The sequence below is a fragment of the Oreochromis aureus genome, linkage group 23 (assembly GCF_013358895.1).
Source record: "Oreochromis aureus strain Israel breed Guangdong linkage group 23, ZZ_aureus, whole genome shotgun sequence".
In the NCBI taxonomy this organism is placed as follows: domain Eukaryota; kingdom Metazoa; phylum Chordata; class Actinopteri; order Cichliformes; family Cichlidae; genus Oreochromis; species Oreochromis aureus.
Genome location: NC_052963.1, coordinates 14,032,148 through 14,052,123, shown reverse-complemented (window position 1 = coordinate 14,052,123; position 19,976 = coordinate 14,032,148). Strand labels below are relative to the sequence as shown.

At 39.0% G+C, this 19,976-nt stretch overlaps 1 long non-coding RNA gene across 3 annotated transcripts in view; it reads left to right on the top strand.

The window, feature by feature from the left end:
* Nucleotides 1-15,182, top strand: part of LOC120436117 — a 109,400-nt gene extending 94,218 nt beyond the window's left edge. The window contains exons 1-4 of one of the 3 annotated variants that reach the window (XR_005610152.1): nucleotides 9,640-9,955; nucleotides 10,675-10,794; nucleotides 12,775-12,961; nucleotides 13,111-15,182. This is a non-coding gene — a long non-coding RNA (uncharacterized LOC120436117). Of the gene's footprint in view, nucleotides 1-9,639; nucleotides 9,956-10,674; nucleotides 10,795-12,774; nucleotides 12,962-13,110 lie in introns of those variants that run through there. The other 2 variants (XR_005610150.1, XR_005610151.1) reach the window with 2 other exon arrangements.
* Nucleotides 15,183-19,976: the final 4,794 nt, after the last annotated feature.

Genomic DNA, 19,976 nt, shown 5'->3' with positions numbered 1-19,976 from the left:
TGCATATTGAACAAAAGTAACTTTAAGTCAAAATTCGGCAGGGTATGAATAATTATGGGCTTAACTGTATATATATATATATATATATATGTACATATATATATATATATATATATATATATATGAATACATATATTTATTAGCCCCCTTTGGCAGGGTGTGGCCTGGGTGCCGTTCAGGGAAGGCGGACGCACCTGCACGCCATCCACAATCATGCCTTGCTGACTTAAATCTTGCGCTTATTTCTTACTGAATTTGTCTCCTTGTACTTGGCAATGGTGCAACGTACAGCAGTTCTAGACACTGTGAATTGCTTGGAAATTGCAATGTAGCCTTCCCCCTTCTCATGAGCCTCTACTATCTTCTTTCTGAGCTCCAGATTGATTTCCTTTGTCTTTGGCATGGTCAGTAACAGTAGTTCCTCTCATGTGTTCAAGTGCCCTGTCCCTTGGAATCTTTTTATGCTGACTGAATGTTGTTAGGTAGCCAATTGACTGCACAGGCGTGGTTTCAAAGCTGATTGGTTAATCACTCTAGGTGTTTTGAAAGCAAACATTCACATTGGGTTAATATTTTTGACCACCCCATTTTTTGTTATATTTGATATAAAGCAAGCCTAAAAATGTATTTTATATTACAAAATGTACAAAAAGCTACTAAATATCACTGGTGAATGTTTGATTATATCAAGCTTCAAACATTGGGAAGAAGTTTAGCAAAATGTTCCATAATTCCTGTGGGGCTAATAACTTTGGCCTCAACTGTTTGAATCACTATTGAGTAGAAAGATTAGGTTAAGGGTGGATACTGTTCTAGAAAACATACAAACAGGAAGGGGGCATGAATAATTTGGGCAGTTAGCTGTGAGTCACTAGTGCACCAGTTCTAAGAAACTGTAGCCTACCACTTCTCTGTTTGTGATTAGAAAAACATAAATGTGTAAATATGATGAGAAACGACCACAACAGCATGTAGATGCAGTTTGTTTTTCATAGCAGGTTTTACAGTAAAAAAGGTGTTCCAGCATATTTCAGCTCAAACTTTTAACAGTTTCTTTAAAGTATTTTTAAAATAGAAATAAAGTGGGTGTATATAGAGTTTGTAGCTATAATTTTGGATGATAATTGTAGTTCTGTTTTAGTGATGCACATCCTAGATCTGAGGTCAAACTAACAGATGGACTCTCCTCTCCAGTACGCTGTCATAGAACTTCCTGTGGAGGCTGAGGAGTGGGATCCCCCTGAAGTTGGAGCACACCGCCTGTCTTGACCAGAGTGGTTGTTCCCCTTTTTATAAACTCCAGATCTCTATACAATGTTGTATTTGCATATCCTAACTGGATGGGAAGGAAATGAATTAAATTATTAAATTATTATTAAGAAACAATGCGAGTAAAGACAAAAGTTATCTGTGAAAGTTTGGGATTAGGATTTTAATCTCTAAAGGATTTAACATCAGTACATCACATCAGCACAGCTTTGGTTTTAGTCCATCATTAACAAACTTCATAAGTAATGAAGTAATCAAACTCATAATTTTATATAGCTAACATAATGTGGATGTGTAAAATGGATAGCGCTCACTAAGCAGAAATTAGTTATGATGAGTTTATTTTAACAAGATTTGCAAGTGTGCAGGGTCTGAGATGCAGATTCAGTATGGCTATCAAATATTTTTACTGAAGAATTACATTTGTGGTGTTTGTCTACATTTATAAATCAACACCAACCCAACAGTAATGTATGAATGCATGTAACTAGGATGTGAAATAACAACGTAACTTTTAAGACTTCATATATTCTGATTTTATATTTAAAAAACATCCTTGCTTAAGGTTGTTGTGATCACATAGTGTGATACAGGATATCGACTCGTCCTGATTTTTTAAATATTCAGTGCACACACAGGCCTTCACCAAGAAAGATGATGCTGGTGTGAATCTGATGTTGCACCAGCTGGATGGGAGTGAGAGACTTCTGAACCTTTCAGCTTTATGACGGATGACCACTGAAATATAAGGTGACTCCTTCTATTCAAATCCTGACTGAGATGTAGGCTTCAAACAGAGTAGAGGAACTGACTGCAGAGGCCTGGTATAAATAAGGTAAACCTTTAAAAACGACCACATTCATAATCTTGTTCAACAGCTGAAAGGAAAAGTCTATTAGTTGGTGGAAGTGACCCAAACTGTCTATTCTTACATTCTTACAGTAAACATGTTAGAGAAAAAAGGTGTTCCTCATTACAGGCAGGTTGTCTGGTTTACCCACTGTAGAAGTGCAGAAACTAAACAATTACTTCATAAAAGACATGGAACAACACTGAAGAGCCCCCTCGACAGGGCATGACTCAGCTATACAAAAGGTGAAAGGTCACTCTTTCAAGAAGATCAATTTTGGACCAAAAAGATGGTTTAAAAGAGGAGTGAAAGAGGCCATCTATGTCCACTGTGAACAACCATCTTTGAACAGAGATGGCAGCTTATGACACCAACTGTCTGCCATCTACAATCCAGTTTTGAGATCGTTCTCAGGCACGTCTTGCATCAGATGACGTCAATAGGTCATATGACCTATGACATAGTGTGACAGTAGTAATAGTAGAGATAATAGACAGCAGTTTCTGTCACCCAAAACCTCTGGTGGTAATGACCCATGCCTTTCTTCATGTGGGTCAACAGCTAAATACTTCGTTACTCTACTTAAGTAGAATTTTCAGGTATCTGTACTTAACTTGAATATTTATTTTTCTGACAACTTTTTACTTTTACATCCTACATTTTAACACAAATATCTGTACTTTATACACCTTACCTTTTAAAAACAGGCTCATTGCTTTCGGTTCAAAGTGGGCTGGAATGAGTGCAGATGTGCGTAAGTTGTGGCCTTGGTACTTTAAAATATTTATCTAGTGTTACAGAACAGGAGCAACTTTAAAGGAAGTAACATTTTTTCACTGTCAGGTAATTTCAAATGCAGCTCAACAAGCATCAACAAACACAAACTGTTTGTGTGCAGTTTGTCTCACAGTGTGTTGCTAGCTAAAGGATCAGCTGCTGTATTTAAAAGGGAGAGAAAAGAAGGTGAGCCAACTTCACTGAGAGTTGGAGCAAGATAAGAAAGACAGGACAGGAAAGGAAGAAGAGAGGTTAAAACAAAGTACACTAACTTTGTGTTATTTAAATGTTACATGAAAATACTCTGTAGTTTGTGGGATAAGAGGTTAGCTTGCAGTATTGTGGTGAATTTATTGTAAAGCCCTGCATTATACTGATCCTTATGGTCAGTGTTGGGTTATGTCAACTACGGTAGGCCAATTTAAATAATCTAATAAAAGGTAGACTAATAAAATAGAATTATGTAAAATTCATAAACAAATCAAAAAGATTAACAAGATGAGCCTACAGACGCTCTATAGACGCTCCTCTTGGCAAAGCAAGTGTGTTTGGCACAACAAAGCTTTCAGACCATGACTCTGCTTGCTACAACAGCCAGAAAGGATAGGTTAAAAAAAACATTCAGAAAAGATGAGAAGGGAAAAATGTCTTTTGGCTCCACCTGTAAAATTATTTTCTGTTTTGGGGTCCGTCTAATTGTTGCCCCTCTAGTGCACCTGTTAATGTCATTAACACCAAAGCAGCTGAAACTGATGAACAACCCCTTCTGTTACTTACTGATCAGATCAATATCCCAGATTTTTAACTGACTTGATACTAAACTATGATTAATTCAGTTTTATTTATATAGCACCAACAACAGTTGCCGCAAGGCGTTTCATATTGTTGGATAAAGACCCTACAATGATACGAAGAAAACAGAGAACTCCAACAATCATATGAAGCATAACTAAGGGAGGATTCAGGGTCACCTGATCCAGCTCTAACTATACGATTTAGCAAATAGGAAGGTTTTAAATCTAATCTCAAAAGTAGAGATAGTGTCTGTCTCCCAAATCCAAACTGGAAGCTGCTTCCATAGAAGAGGTTCCTGAAAACTGAAGGCTCTGCCTCCCATTCTACTTCTAAATACTCCACAAGTAAGCCCACAGTCTGAGAGCAAAATGTACTAATGGGTTGATAGTATAAGGTTTAGATGGGGTCTGATTATTCAAGACCTTGTATGTGAGGAGCAGAACTTTAAATTCAGTTCCAATATAGGAGAAATATGCTCTCTCTTTCTAGTCCCTCTCAGTACTCTTGCTGCTGCATTTTGGATTAACTTAAAGCTTTTCAGGGACTTTTTGGCCATCCTGATAATAACACCCTGATAAAAACGGATTAAAGTAGTTCAGCTTAGAAGTAATAAATGCATGAACTACTTTTTCAGCATCACTCAAAGACAGAATTTTTCTAGCTTTAGAGATGTTGCGCACTCCCCACCGCAGGGAAAAGGGTAACATCACCTGGGTCTGGGCGCAGTTTCCCCCTCCAGGGGCAAGGGTACCTAGACCCGGGGCTTAGAGTACGCTTGGGGAGTGTGATTGTGTGTACAGTGTCTCTCTATGTCTGTCTCCATGTTGGGTGAGTGTTGAGTAATTGTATATGAGAGCATGAGGGTGGGAATAGATGTTTGTATCTGTGTGTGCCTGTTTGTCTGTGTCTATATGTCAGGTTGGGTATCAGACGCCACCTCTCTGGGGACATCTCAGGCCCTCCAGGTTTGGAGGCCCATCTCCCCACCACTTCCCCTGCCGGTGGCAGACGCCCTCAGACATCGGTGCGTTGGTGGTTCTTTGTGTCCGGGGTGGGCGCCCAGGTACCCACCGGCTCACTCCTTGGCGGCTGCTTATCGGGGCCTGGAGCCTGGGGCTCGCTCGGGCCACTGGGGGATGGGGTGCCCTCGGCCTCTCGACCCGGGGCTCGGTCACTCAGGCACAGCTGGCTGCCGGGCGGAGCTCACGGGCACGTCACTGCAACCCCCGGCTTCTGCTCCGCGGCTGCTGAGTGACCCCTCATCTGGGACTCTCCTCAGCTCTTTCTGGGATAGTGGCGCTGCCCCTCTGTTGGTCTTCCTTGGTCTCTTGTGTTCTGGGGGCCTCTGGATGTCTGGAGTTTTGATCTCCTCCATACCTGCTTCATGCCCTGGAGGATGGGGCAGTGGCCCCCACACCCTCTAGCAGATCATTACATGAAGGAACCTTTTAAAAACAAGCGCGCTCATGCTCACAGGTGCACACGGTGATCACACACACAACTACACCCTTTTTGGCTCCTACCTCAAAGCACACACTGCGCTGTCGATCTCACGTGCTGCACAATAATGTTTAATATTTAGTATTTACTGTCATATTCCCATATATCATTGTGATGTTGTTTATTACTCTCGTTTTCTTCTGCTTGCTTTCTTTTTTTCTTAACAGGTGATCCAGGTGATCGATATATGTATTTTTGTCTGCTTATTCTGTTGGTTTTGGTTTTGCCCTTCTCCCCGTCCCTCTTCTCAGCTGTTTTTCTTTCCCTCTTTCTTTCTCCCTTTTCTTTCCACCAGTCAAGTCTGTCCCGTATTCAGCAAGTGAAAATAAAATAAACAATAAAAGGTGAATCAAATGGACCATTACGGCAAGGCTGGGATGGTCCATTTGGTAAAGTAAATCCGTTGGGCATCTTTCTTCGCCTTTAGACAATAATTCTGATGGCAAAAGAACCAAACGGGACAGGTTAAAAAAAAAGAAAAAGAAAAAAAAAAAAAAAGAAAAAAAAAAAAGAGATGTTGCGCAAATGGAAGAAAGCAGTCCCACATATTTGTTTAATATGTGCATTGAAGGACATGTCCTGGTCAAAAATGACTCCAAGGTTCCTCACAGTGTTACTGGAGGCCAAGGTAATGCCATCCAGAGTAAGAATCTGATTAGATACCATATTTCTAAGATTTTCAGGACCGAGTACAATAACCTCAGTTTTATCTGAATTTTGAAGCTGAAAATTACACATCATCCAAGTCTTTTAGACATTAGTGTGTGTTAACTAATTGGTGTTTGTTATCTGGCTTCATGAATACAGGGAGTGCAGAATTATTAGGCAAATGAGTATTTTGTCCACATCATCCTCTTCATGCATGTTGTCTTACTCCAAGCTGTATAGGCTCGAAAGCCTACTACCAATTAAGCATATTAGGTGATGTGCATCTCTGTAATGAGAAGGGGTGTGGTCTAATGACATCAACACCCTATATCAGGTGTGCATAATTATTAGGCAACCTCCTTTCCTTTGGCAAAATGGGTCAAAAGAAGGACTTGACAGGCTCAGAAAAGTCAAAAATAGTGAGATATCTTGCAGAGGGATGTAGCAGTCTTAAAATTGCAAAGCTTCTGAAGCGTGATCATCGAACAATCAAGCGTTTCATTCAAAATAGTCAACAGGGTCGCAAGAAGCGTGTGGAAAAACCAAGGCGCAAAATAACTGCCCATGAACTGAGAAAAGTCAAGCGTGCAGCTGCCAAGATGCCACTTGCCACCAGTGTGGCCATATTTCAGAGCTGCAACATCACTGGAGTGCCCAAAAGCACAAGGTGTGCAATACTCAGAGACATGGCCAAGGTAAGAAAGGCTGAAAGACGACCACCACTGAACAAGACACACAAGCTGAAACGTCAAGACTGGGCCAAGAAATATCTCAAGACTGATTTTTCTAAGGTTTTATGGACTGATGAAATGAGAGTGAGTCTTGATGGGCCAGATGGATGGGCCCGTGGCTGGATTGGTAAAGGGCAGAGAGCTCCAGTCCGACTCAGGCGCCAGCAAGGTGGAGGTGGAGTACTGGTTTGGGCTGGTATCATCAAAGATGAGCTTGTGGGGCCTTTTCGGGTTGAGGATGGAGTCAAGCTCAACTCCCAGTCCTACTGCCAGTTTCTGGAAGATACCTTCTTCAAGCAGTGGTACAGGAAGAAGTCTGCATCCTTCAAGAAAAACATGATTTTCATGCAGGACAATGCTCCATCACACGCAGCGTCCAAGTACTCCACAGCGTGGCTGGCAAGAAAGGGTATAAAAGAAGAAAAACTAATGACATGGCCTCCTTGTTCACCTGATCTGAACCCCATTGAGAACCTGTGGTCCATCATCAAATGTGAGATTTACAAGGAGGAAAACAGTACACCTCTCTGAACAGTGTCTGGGAGGCTGTGGTTGCTGCTGCACGCAATGTTGATGGTGAACAGATCAAAACACTGACAGAATCCATGGATGGCAGGCTTTTGAGTGTCCTTGCAAAGAAAGGTGGCTATATTGGTCGCTGATTTGTTTTTGTTTTGTTTTTGAATGTCAGAAATGTATATTTGTGAATGTGGAGATGTTATATTGGTTTCACTGGTAAAATAAATAATTGAAATGGGTATATATTTGTTTTTGTTAAGTTGCCTAATAATTATGCACAGTAATAGTCACCTGCACACACAGATATCCCCTAAAATAGCTAAAACTAAAACAAACTAAAAACTACTTCCACAAACATTCAGCTTTGATATTAATGAGTTTTTTGGGTTCATTGAGAACATGGTTGTTGTTCAATAATAAAATTATTCCTCAAAAATACAACTTGCCTAATAATTCTGCACTCCCTGTAGAAAAAGTTGGTTTTACAATTTTATTCACCAGCTCAGCTCATTTCAAATGTGATGTTTGCTACAGGTCCAAAACAGCTAGCACAGGGGCATGTTTGCAATGGTGTAGCATCTCCTCATCTTTTCAAAACAGTTTAAAGACATCTGGGCATCCAAGTTATGAGTTTCTAGAGTTTTGGAGATATACCTTTCCAGCTGCTGAAGAGTTCATGATTGTCTTTGAAGTAGTTTGATGTGCCAAATGTTCTCTGTAGGTGAAAGATCTGGACTGCAGACAGGCCAATTTAGCAACCAGACTCTTCTCCGGGTCCTGAATTGGCCTAATCATGTTGCAGACTTGATATTAATTACTTGCTAGAAGTTCTCCCAGCTGAATCTTTTTAAACTTTCTTGCCTTTCAGCCATTTGTTGCCCCAATTCCAACTTTTTTGGGACCTGTAGCAGGAATCAAATTTGAAATGAACTTGTTTAGTGGATGAAGGTGTACGATTTCCCAGTTTGAACATTTGTGATTTTATTTGTGTTCTGTTTTGAAAATATTGGCTTGTGTGATTTGAAAGTTTTTTAACTTTAATTTTGTTCAAATTTAAAGAACATTCCAACTTTTATGGGATTCAGGTTTTAGTTCCCCTGTAATAGTTTTCTTTTTTCTTTAGTTTTTAATATATAGTCATGTTTTTTTCATTTATAGCTGTAAGGTACCTCTGCCTCCACTTTCTCACTTTCTGCACCCTACAAAGCTCTGTTTAGTGCTGCTGAGTCACATGACCACAGGACAACTAAATACACCAGGCCATTATTAGCTTTAGTGATAGATGCTGGTCCAAACCGACTAAAGGCCCAATAATTTGTATAGCTCTTTTAATGTGCGAGACATGCATGAGGTGCCCGGGCCAGTCAATATCTCTTTCAGGATCAGCAGATGACCTGAAACAGCACACTTTTTGAAGAAATGCTGCATGGTGGCATTGTTTCAGTAAAATGAATTGAATAATCCACCAGAAATAAAGCAAAGCGATATCCCATGCACTCTAGTGAAATGGCCCATGCTGATGCGCTCAAACAGAACCTCAATTAAAAATAATGGGATGAACACGCTTTTGAAATATCCAGCTGATATATTCACTGGCACTCCGAGCAGAATTCACAGTACCACCACAGATCCTCTTGGATACCCAGTCAGTTGAATCAGGCCATTATCTATTCCAGAGTGTTGTCATGAGAGTGTTGCTGTGGTAAATCTTCCATGGAGGGAATGACTGGGACCAGCGGGGTCACTGATTTGTCCTCCCCAGAAGCAACGTCTGATGACCACCACCACCACCACTGAGCACAGCACAGGCACTAAATGTCTCCATCTGTCATGAAAGCATTCCCAAACATTCTCCTACCAAATTATTAAACATGGACCAATTTGTCGCAGGAATTGAGGCATCTACTAAGCAGGAAGTCACTGCAGCCTTAACTCTATGTGTTTTTCCCTTATATTTTATTTCCTCTTGCACTATCGGATATTTGTGAACCTCTCCATGCACACACCTAATTGCCTAACCTAATGCCTTCAACAAACCCAGATGAACCAGGGTTTTGTGGACCACCACCATGTCACGATGGCCAGCCTAGATAACTTGGAATAGGTCTACCAGGGCCTCCCTTCCTGACTGCTTCACATTGTGCCCAACCTTTATGGCGCCTCCTGTGGAAGGTGGGCATATTCGAAGTCCACAAGAGCATATTATAGTTTCATTATCAGTACTATTCAAACGCTGGCTGCAACAATTAATGTTATAAAAACATAAACAAGTGGATGTACAGTAAAAAAGTCAAAACAAAATAATAATCTTCAATGACTCCAAACTTTTTTAAATGCACTTCTTAAACAAATGAACAAAAAAACCTTACAATAGAATTTTAAATAATTTACTTACAAAGCATATTTTTAAGTTATCAAGTTCATGTAAGATTTTTCTTTCTTTGTTGTTTGTGATCTATCAGTTCATATGTGAACATGTTGCACAGTAAGTTATGACTTTTTTGCTATTTAGTATTAAACCAAATGTTTGTAAAGCTGTAGACAGAATGTTGTGTGAACATATTTGTTTGTGTCAGGAAGTACTTTGAGGAAGTAAGTGTACTGCCTGTGTTTACATTCATGTCTCTGTAACACTGTATGTTGTTGTTTTTTCCCCCATATATGGGCTCAAACACATGAAGCAGACAGGAAATGTAGTTGCTAAGCTGTTGCTATGTGCACCAAAGCTATTTATGACTAAGGTGGTACAAAGAGTTTAGTATAAAAAGGGCTGACTGACAGAAATCTGTGTTCTTTTTCACTTTTGTGCCTTTGCTTTTTTGTCCTTTTCTTTTTGGACTTGTTGGTGATTCTCAGCTGCAGACAGGTCAGTCTTTACACTTGTTATATTTTAACGTTTTACTCTACAACTATTTGCTTTTGTATAATGTTTTCCTTGTGTGTAATAAAACACACAAGCACTGACTGCAAATTATTTCAATCCAAAGATGGGTTGTGGTGGTGCAGGGTTGGGAAAAGAATCACTTGGAAAGAATTTCTATTGTGAACTCCAGTAGATTTCTTCGTGCACAAGCCATGATCAGCTTTAAGATTCACTGCTCTTTATGGATTTATTTAGCTGGATTTAACAAGATACAAGCAGATGTTACATGAGCTAACCTTAGACAGCATAAAGCTACTGCAAAGGCTTAGTAAGTCACTCTTCTGCTTAAATTTAAACTGTTTGTTACCCTGTTACATTGACCATGAACACCACAGCTGCCCTCCACCAGTCCAACATAGTGCATTAGAGTACATTTGACCAGAATATTGCAAAGTAGATGTGCACTAAAGAAAAAAAATCAGGTGTATTGTTTGCAGTAAGTTAGCCAGTTCATACTGGTGTTATAAGTTCAAATAATATTGAGGTATTGTATGTATAGCATGAAGTGGAGTCTGCGAGTTTTCAAATCTTGCATCAGCTACATGCATCGCATACAAGACTTCATGGGTTTCTGCTGAGAAGAACTTATTACTATTTTCATTAAAACTGAAAAGACTGTTATCTTGATACTACATAATGAATTTACTCTCACCATTCTCCAGCTTTAGAGAATTTCACTTGCTGAAGACACCATCACCGACTGGTATTGCAAACGACCAACTTGTGTCTGAACCTCTGCAAATTAGAGAACCAATCACCCATCAGTCAAGTTACAAATCAAGGTAATTTGGAAGCTTTTGCATGTCAAAAGCTGTGTCAGTCATAAAAAGTTATTGCTAATTTAACACAAAGATTGCAGTGATCTTTAAATTTTTTTCACAATGAAACTGAACAGTTTTGACTGAACCTTTGACTCACTCAAACTCCTGCTAATGTTTGAAACGTGTCAAGCATCCCTTTTTTACACCCTGTGTCCCCATAATTCAAGCTCAGCTTTGAATGTAGCTACTGATTGAATATGTTGCACAAGTAAGCGAGCTTTGCAACCCAGTCCATGTCACTGAAATGTGCTGCCAGTTGTAGCTTTTTTTTACCTGAAAGAAGTCTCCACAGCAGCTCTCGTAACTCAAAAACTCTGGTGAACAATCTCCTTTTATATAGCCGTCTTACTTGTGTGTAAGAGAAGGCGTTTGTGCTCTGCATTCATGATATCACAAAGCTGCTCGAACAGAGCAAGTTGATGATGATTCAGAGTCCGGAATTTGATTTAAAGTTTACAGTTTGTTTACAGGAAACAAGTAAATAGTGGCATCTAATCATAAAAATAACACTGAAGCTGCAATTGGTAAGTACAACAAAAATGTTATATGGAGTATACAAGGTGTGCGGTTCATTGAGTAACTACATATCAGCTTTCTCAGACCCTCGGGAGGTCCGTCACTCTTGGTGTTCCAGATGTTCAATAAAAAACATTTCTTACACATTTTACAATAACATAATAAATTATTTGAATAAATAAGTGAATAATAAATAAATAAATGGTATAAAGTTGGTCCACTGTTGGTAAATTAGGAATCTGTGTATGTTAGTTACTTTAAGAAGGAACAGAGGGCATTACTGTAAATAACTCCATAATCAATAAAGCCCACAGTAATGCGTGAGAACTTGTGGTTGTGAAGCTACAGTTCACATTATTACACACATTATAAAAGGAGTGAGCTACAATGCCAGAAGACAAAAGCAAAAATTTGATTGTGGACTACAAAAAACAACTGCAAGATGATATTGAACCAAAAGGATAGTCTATTGATTATTAAGATGGCTCTAAAATTAATGAACACTGGCATTTGCGGCATTTGGCAAGTGTTGTTATTAAAAATATTTTAATACTTCCTATTTCAGCATTATCTACTATTTGCATCATTTTTAGCAGAAAAATTAGGTTGAGAGTGGATATGCTCTAGAAAACATACAAACAGGAAGGGGGCATGAAGACGTAATCAATTTAGTCCTAATCTTTAGTCTGTTCAAATCAGATTTGCAACCTTCAGATAGTTGTATGGCCGCCCCTGCACACCATACGTGGTTAGTCTTACATTTAGGAGCATGTTTTACAGCTTCATTATCAGTAGTATTGGAACAATGACAATGACAACTGTTTTATTATACAAGTAATATACTATGAGGTTAGTGAGCCAACTTTAAACAGACAAACTGGAGTTGACTTGTCTGCGTAGCATCTGTTTTTCATTTAAGGCAAGAAGAATAAAGCAAATAAAGATATAACATTCATATTTGCTTGTAAGTCTTTTGCTGTGAGGAAAATGTACATAGTCTTTGACCCATGATATCTTTTATATACCTCCTCTGTGGTGTTCCTCTCTCAACTGGAACTAGTTTCATTAGCTTCTTCAGGTGGTGAAAGAGCCATATGTTATTGGCTTGAAGTTGGGGGATTTTGTGTATGAACATGAACATGAATGAAGTTATATGATCACCCACTATGGATATGAAGACTCAGCTAATCTGGCCAATTTGAATTTAACCCGTGTTCAAATCTATTCTTTATAAGTGAACACAAAAAAAATACCCAACTGAAAACTGCCACGTTTCACAAATGGATTCAGCTACATGACATGATCTTGATTCTGTGAACTTTTTAAGCATGGATATTTTGCATAATTTACTAGCATATCTCACATAGAGCAGACTTTAACTGATTTCTGTTTCAATAATTATTTATCTTCATTCAAACTCCTCAGATATGCAGGTGTGGCCCATTCACTTGGACACTATATGAACTCCAACTAGTCTGAAGTTTCAGAGAGTTCCCTTTTTCCTCTCCTTTCAGAAGACTGACTGCTCACTGACTGCTGCCTCAGACTGCCGCCTCCTGCCAGCCACTGTGAGTGCTCAAGTCAACTTTAGCCAACTTTAGTTCTTCGGGAAGTAAGTAAAATGGAGCCTTGGCGAGCATCATCCAGTATATTTTTATTTCGTTTCGGTGTACAGTCATGCTAAAATTGTTAAAATATGCAGAAAAAATATAGCTTTACCGATATCTATTCTAATGAATGTTTGTTTTTTCTTTATCATAGAAATATGATGAAACTTTCCGTTTTCCTACTGATGCTGCACTCTGTCATTCTGGTCTGGTCCGTGCCTCCGGAAAAGTCACTATTCGAAATTCAGCATATTGCGAAGGAAGGAGACACGTGTGATAATCTGATGAATAATCTGATGAATAAACTGAATGAACCGAATAAACAGAACAAGGAGGAGTCTAAATGCAAGCCAAGAGAATACCTTCATCATTGATGATATGGAAAATGTTAAAAAGATTTGTAATCAGAGGCATGTTTATTACAATCTTTATGCAAGCAACAATGCGTTGAAAATGTTGCACTGTAAATTGATCCCTAATAGTTCACCTTGTAAGTATGAAGACATACCTATACAACTGCATGCGGAAATCGCATGTAACAATAACAAGCAACCTGTACACTTTGAATGTTCCTTTCCCTCAACATCTAAATAAATTTGCTTAAATATTAACGGTAATAATAATAAATAAAAACAATGACTGAATACTGGAAAATTGCTTTTCAGTGATGATGGAAGAATATTACAATAACCAGCACTATCTGTTAGACTTCACTTTGTCTCACTTAAATAACTATATTTTACATGTTTTCTAACTGGCTGTATCTCATCTTGTTCTCTCATATGACAATCATTGCCGGCCTTTCAGCACTCATTAAATAAACTAAAGATGCCCAAGCTGCTGCTCCAGAGAATTGCATTACACTGAAAGTGAAACCACATATTTGGGTTGGTTTTTAAAACTCTGAAGAGAGAAGCTTTATGCACATTATGTGACAGAAAAGGAAGTGGTTATAAGTCGAGCAGGCTAGGCTGGGCTGGGCTGGGCTGGGCTGGGCTGGGCTGGGCTGGGGAATAACACAGGCGCCCTATATAGCAAAAAGGTCCTAGGTTCAAATCCAGCATCTGACCTGAACCTTTCTGTGCGGAGTTTGTGTCTGTGTGTTGCATGCATGGCTTCTCCCCGGGCACTCCAGTCTTCTCCTATAGTACAAAGACATGTGTAGGATTAGGTTAAGTGGTGACCTGTAGGTGTAAATATGGGTATGTTGTCTTTTTCTCTGTGTTAGTCCTGCAATAGACTTGCAACATGTCCCGGATGTAACCTGCTTCATAGCAGACATGAAAAATTTATATCTGCTGTACAAAGTGAAGCTTATTCAAGTGTTAGACTTATCTTCAGTGTCTGGATAAGTCAGGCCCACTTCTTCATTGTTGCTGTGGTAGATAACCAGCAGCATCTTCAGAACCACGATATACAAAAGCACAGGGACACCGAATGACAGAAAGAGTACACATTTAGCGTAACTTTATGTACCAAAATGAATTTTTTTCAGTTTATCAGTTTTAGAGTTTCACTTTTCAGTTTTCTTGACCTCTCAGACATACAATTCATCATTTTGTTGGCTACCTTTCCCCAAACTGGACAACATAAGAGGTGTAAATACAAAGACTTGTCATGTTGTTGAACCATCTTCCCAGTGTTTCACTCCAAATGCACTGTGCCAGACCTTGACACCATGCTGCTTGGGTATATTAATGAAGACAGACCTAGACCAATCAGAGAATTGAGAAACTAGGGAACAGTGATGGTCAGAAAGCTCAGGCCTTCATTGGCATTACTTGTTTTTCCTGTGATAAAGCACCAGGAATCCATTCTACCATAACTGGATGGCCTTGGCCCAGAAGTCAAACCTGCATTGGCATGTGCAGGAGATTTTGGGGTCCATTAAAATTTGCAGAAATCAATGCAAATAAAGGAAAGGTTGTGCTTCAAATTTTATAAATACACTCAGTCTTTGTTTTCTAAATAAATACTTTTTTATTTTTAGTGCATCATTCAAAACCTTCTGTTATTCCAAGTAAAAAAAATTCTGAGAACTGAGAATTATATGTAAGCATTTTAGGGTGAGATGTCCATTATAATACTTTTCTAATACTTTGTTACTTCAGATTGATTCCACTTCTGTTCTGTGGCATGCCATCAACTCCTTCTATCAAATAATGTCTTGACATGAGACAGGGAAACACATCTGTATGATCCCTGAATTAAACAGGTTACTATTCATGCGTCTTTGATGTCTCTGTATTTATGTATGTATCCAGTTTCTATATCATAGGACAGTGTCACATGAGATATCCTGATGTGTTTGGCTCACTGAACTGTGAATGTCTCGCATACAGATCAAATCCTTCTGAACGTTACCAGAATTAAGAAATACTTTTCAGTGCATACTTTAGTTTAGCATTGTTAGAGTATAATTTTTATGTTGGATCATAAATTAACTCACTTACTATCACCATGATTTTGAACCCTTGTAATACATTGAAATATACTCATCAGAGAAGACACAGTTGTGAAACTCCTAATCGTATTTTTCTGTGTTAATAATTTTATACATTTTGACATGATCTCCAACACCATTGGCTGAAATGTCCAAACCATGACAGAGCCTCCACCGTTCTTTATTGATGGCTGTAGACACTCACTGTTGTACCTCTCTCCAGACCCTTCTGTATAATGACGATGATATGAATCAAAAATGTCAAATTTGGGTTTATCACTCAACTGAAGGGTCAAATGTATCTTTCAGGTCCTCTGTCAGGTCTTTGCTGGATTGTTTTCCTGTTCAAGAAGATGACTTTCAGATACTGTTCATCTGCTGGACATACCTTTTTAGGCCTGTCATTTCTTCTGTTGTCCTCCACTTGTTTAGTTTCCTCAAAGATTTTATGGACACACTGCACACCATGCTAAAATGCACAAAGTTTTCAGCTAATAGATCTTTAGGAATCCCTTTGTTGTTATAGAATTTTTATTTTATTCCTTTCAAACATTGTTGTCTTTTCAAGACAAATGGTATGTTTTTGTGACAGTTACAAAGTGTCCACAGATACAAAAAAAATTAAACTGGTTCTTTGATAAGTTGCCTTTTATATGCAGAAACAATCTCTTGAGTTGGGGGCCTTTTTTATACTTAAATGTGCAAAATGAACCAAATTCACATTTTCCTTTCTAATGCAACACTGGCACTAGTCCTGAGCACTTCTCTGAGGCCCATCTCAGGACATTTTGGCGTGAGACTGGTTACTGTAATCATCAGAATATTTTTTCATGATTATAGTTCATTATTAAAATACATTCATTCCTCTTCTGTGGAATGTCCTAAATGCCATCTACCTGATAATATCTTTATATGACATACAGTCATTATGTATCATGATGACTGTATGTTATCATGACACATATGTGTGGCTCTTCACCAAGAGAGGAAACAGTGTGAATCTTATGAAGAAGAACCAACTGGATGGGATTGAGACACTCCTCAGTTCTTCATTGAAACCACTTAAAAATGCCTGACATCACATAAAGTCTCAGTCTTTTTGTACAATGATTGCACCAGTGTCACACTAGACATGCTGATTTGTTTGACAACCTGAACTGTGAATATCTCACATACAGAGCCGTCTCTTGCGTAAACTCTGTTAGGGTGTGGTATTCACACTACAAATAAAAATTCAGTTTAGCCACAAAGTGATGCTGTGAAAACTCTTATTTGCTTAGAGTTACATTTTGAATTAGTTTTGATGCCATTTTTGCTAAGACAGTAACCAGGAGTGTATATAGTAATTTGAGATAGTACACCTCAAATTGTATATAAGTACCATCTTTAAGCAGCTTTTAAATGAGAGCGATAACTAGGGAATTGGATTCGTTTGCATGTTTGCAACATCATTTAGTGTACTTTGTTCACCTAGAAACACTGGCCTTCAAAATGCAACACACTGATTACCACTTAGAGTCTCTCATGTTGCACTTACAACTGTATATAGCTTTATATATACTGTTGTAGGAATACAGTGGTGTGAAAAAGTGTTTGCCCCCTTCCAGATTTCCTATTTTTGTATAGTTGTAACATTTAAATGTTTTTATATTACATACTGAAACATATATATATATGTGATAACATAAATTATAACATTAATTAACTGCGGTATAGTACATCTTTGGATCATCTGAACTCATCTATGAAGCTGAGTTCAATTTCACTAGCCACACCCAGGCCTGATTGTTGCCACACCTGTTCTCAATCAAGAACTCACCTATATGAGACTTAAAGCTGTGGGACTCCAGCGAACACCAGTGAGAACCATTATCCACAAATGACAAAAACATGGAACAATGCTGAACCTTCCCAGGAGCCGACCAAAATGACCCCAAGATTATAGCGATGACTCATCCAAGAGGTCACAAAAGACCCCAGAACAACATCCAAAGAACTGCAGGCCTCACTTGCCTCAGTTTAGGTCAGTTTTCATGACTTCACCATAAGAAAGAGACTGGGCAAATATGGCATCCATGCCAGAGTTTCAAGACAAAAACCAGTGCTGAGCAAAGGTAACATAAAGGATCTTCTCAGTTTGTTCTAAAAGCATCTTGATGATCCCCAAGAAAATACTCTGTGGACTGACGAGACAGAAGTTGAACTTTTCAGAAAGTGCCTGTCCAATTACATCTGATATAACAACACGTTCTCACTCCTAACTCGTGAAATGTGTGACGCATGGTCAGGCTCCCTCTGCTTCACTTATCAACGCGCCGGGTACCCCCCTCGCGTCGAGAATTGACGTGCAGGGTCCTCTTATTGAATACTATAGAGCTCCCTAAACGCTGTTTATTGACGACAAGAGATTGCTGCGAAAGAGCCTGTTGTCCGTATATTTATATATTTCCGAAATCACATTGTAGTGACGTATACTGAACACAATAAATTATATGATGTAAACAACTACATGAGAAACAGCAGAAAAAATATATATATTGGAGACTCATTTATGATGACTTTTTGATGTGAAAGCGCGTATCGCTCTTATTCTCTACAAGCAGCGGGTGCTGCTGTGGGCACCTCGCCTGTGCCAAAGCGCGCACGGGTGGAGGATAGTCCTCCCCCAGCTGCTATCAAGGCAGGAGATGTTCACACCTATGCGTCCAAACTGCAAATGAATCGAGCATGAGCGAAGCCGCTGCTCCCGCACTGACTGTAAAACAGTTCTTCTTTTACTGTTATGTTGTTTTGTGAATCACAAGGTTTAAAACTACTTATAAACACACACACAAAGTAACTCCACCAGAGTGCCTATTGCGGGTCACTTTTGCCGGTCCAAGCCCGGGTAAAGGAGTAGGGTTGGAATCATTGACTGTTTTCTACAGTCAGTGGTTGGAATTGTCACATTAAAAAAAACAATAATTGCTAAAAGAAATTTAATTTGTAGTTCTAAATAAATTCTAAATGCATTTGGGACGTTTTTTACTCACTTTATGTCTCTTCCACGATGTTATTTTTCTCTCCTACAACATAGGTTACAATTATATTAGCGTGACCAATTATGCAAATTAGGTGATGACGTCATTTAGCGACTTTTAGCTACTTTTAGGACAGCCAATAGCGATTTTCCTTACTGAGGAGTTGGCAACACTGCCCGCTTCGGATGTTATCAGTCCATACAATGGGCGTTATTAGCAGAAATCAGTCCCATAGATATGGACCATCTCCACCTGCTAGATTGTTCAGAAGGTTGTTATCCTCCATCCAGATGGAGGATCACTAACAGGAGCGTGGGAAGACTCCAGAATCCACTCTGGCTGGAATCCAGTGAATACAGCAGTGTTTACAGGTAAGGCCATTTAAACGGACAGCATTTATAAAATGACTATTAAAAGTCAGCAGGGCCGTGCAGAGACGTTTAAAGGGGGGGGTGCTCAAAGTTAAAAAGGGGCACATTGAACCAGGCTGAATAACAACAACACACATTCATCAAGAATCTAATATGGGATCACATCATACTATATCACTGTTGTGAGGTGGCGACAAGGCAAAGCAAACGTAGCCTATGTTTTACCTGATGGGTACAATGTTGCTGTTGAAGGGTTTCTGCTGCTCCTGCTGCTGATGGTGCTGGAGGGCAGGGCTGTGTTGGTGTGAGACTGTAGACTGTAAAAAGTCCATAGGAGAGATGGTAGCTGATTAAACAAGTTTTATGAAATAATAACAAAATGCAAAGATAGGTGACAGCACTTGGAACCATAAGGAAACAAAAAACTGTGAGAAATAAACTCGGCTCTGCCTGTGAATCACTCTTTGCCTCTCTTCCTCCTTCTATTTCCTCATCTCCTCTATCACTCTCAACTTGCTGTCCATCTGAGAACAAGGCACAAACTGCTATTGCAATAAACTATTATTTAATTATCCACACTTAACAACTCTTGCACTTAATCTATAATAAAATGATGACGGAAAAATGTTATAGAAGCAAAACATTCCTGGAATACCTCTCCAACAACTGGTACATGTGTTAATGTTACCTGTGCTCTTTGTAATCCAGCTGCTGAGGGATTTACTGCCTTTAGTAGCCTCACACAGCTATTTTTGTCACTGTTTCCTCCTCATGTCCTTACCAGCCATGTCTGGACAATGTTATATAATGAGTAATAATTTTAAAAATCTATACACATAAAACACACACATGCACGCACACACAGTGACATTTTAGACCTTCAGAATACTGTATATACTGTGGCTTGCAAAAGTATTCGGCCCCCTTGAACTTTTCCACATTTTGTCACATTACAGCCACAAACATGAATCAATTTTATTGGAATTCCACGTGAAAGACCAATACAAAGTGGTGTACACATGAGAAGTGGAACAAAAATCATACATGATTCCAAACATTTTTTACAAATAAATAACTGCAAAGTGGGGTGTGCGTAATTATTCAGCCCCCTGAGTCAATACTTTGTAGAACCACATTTTGCTGCAATTACAGCTGCCAGTCTTTTAGGGTATGTCTCTACCAGCTT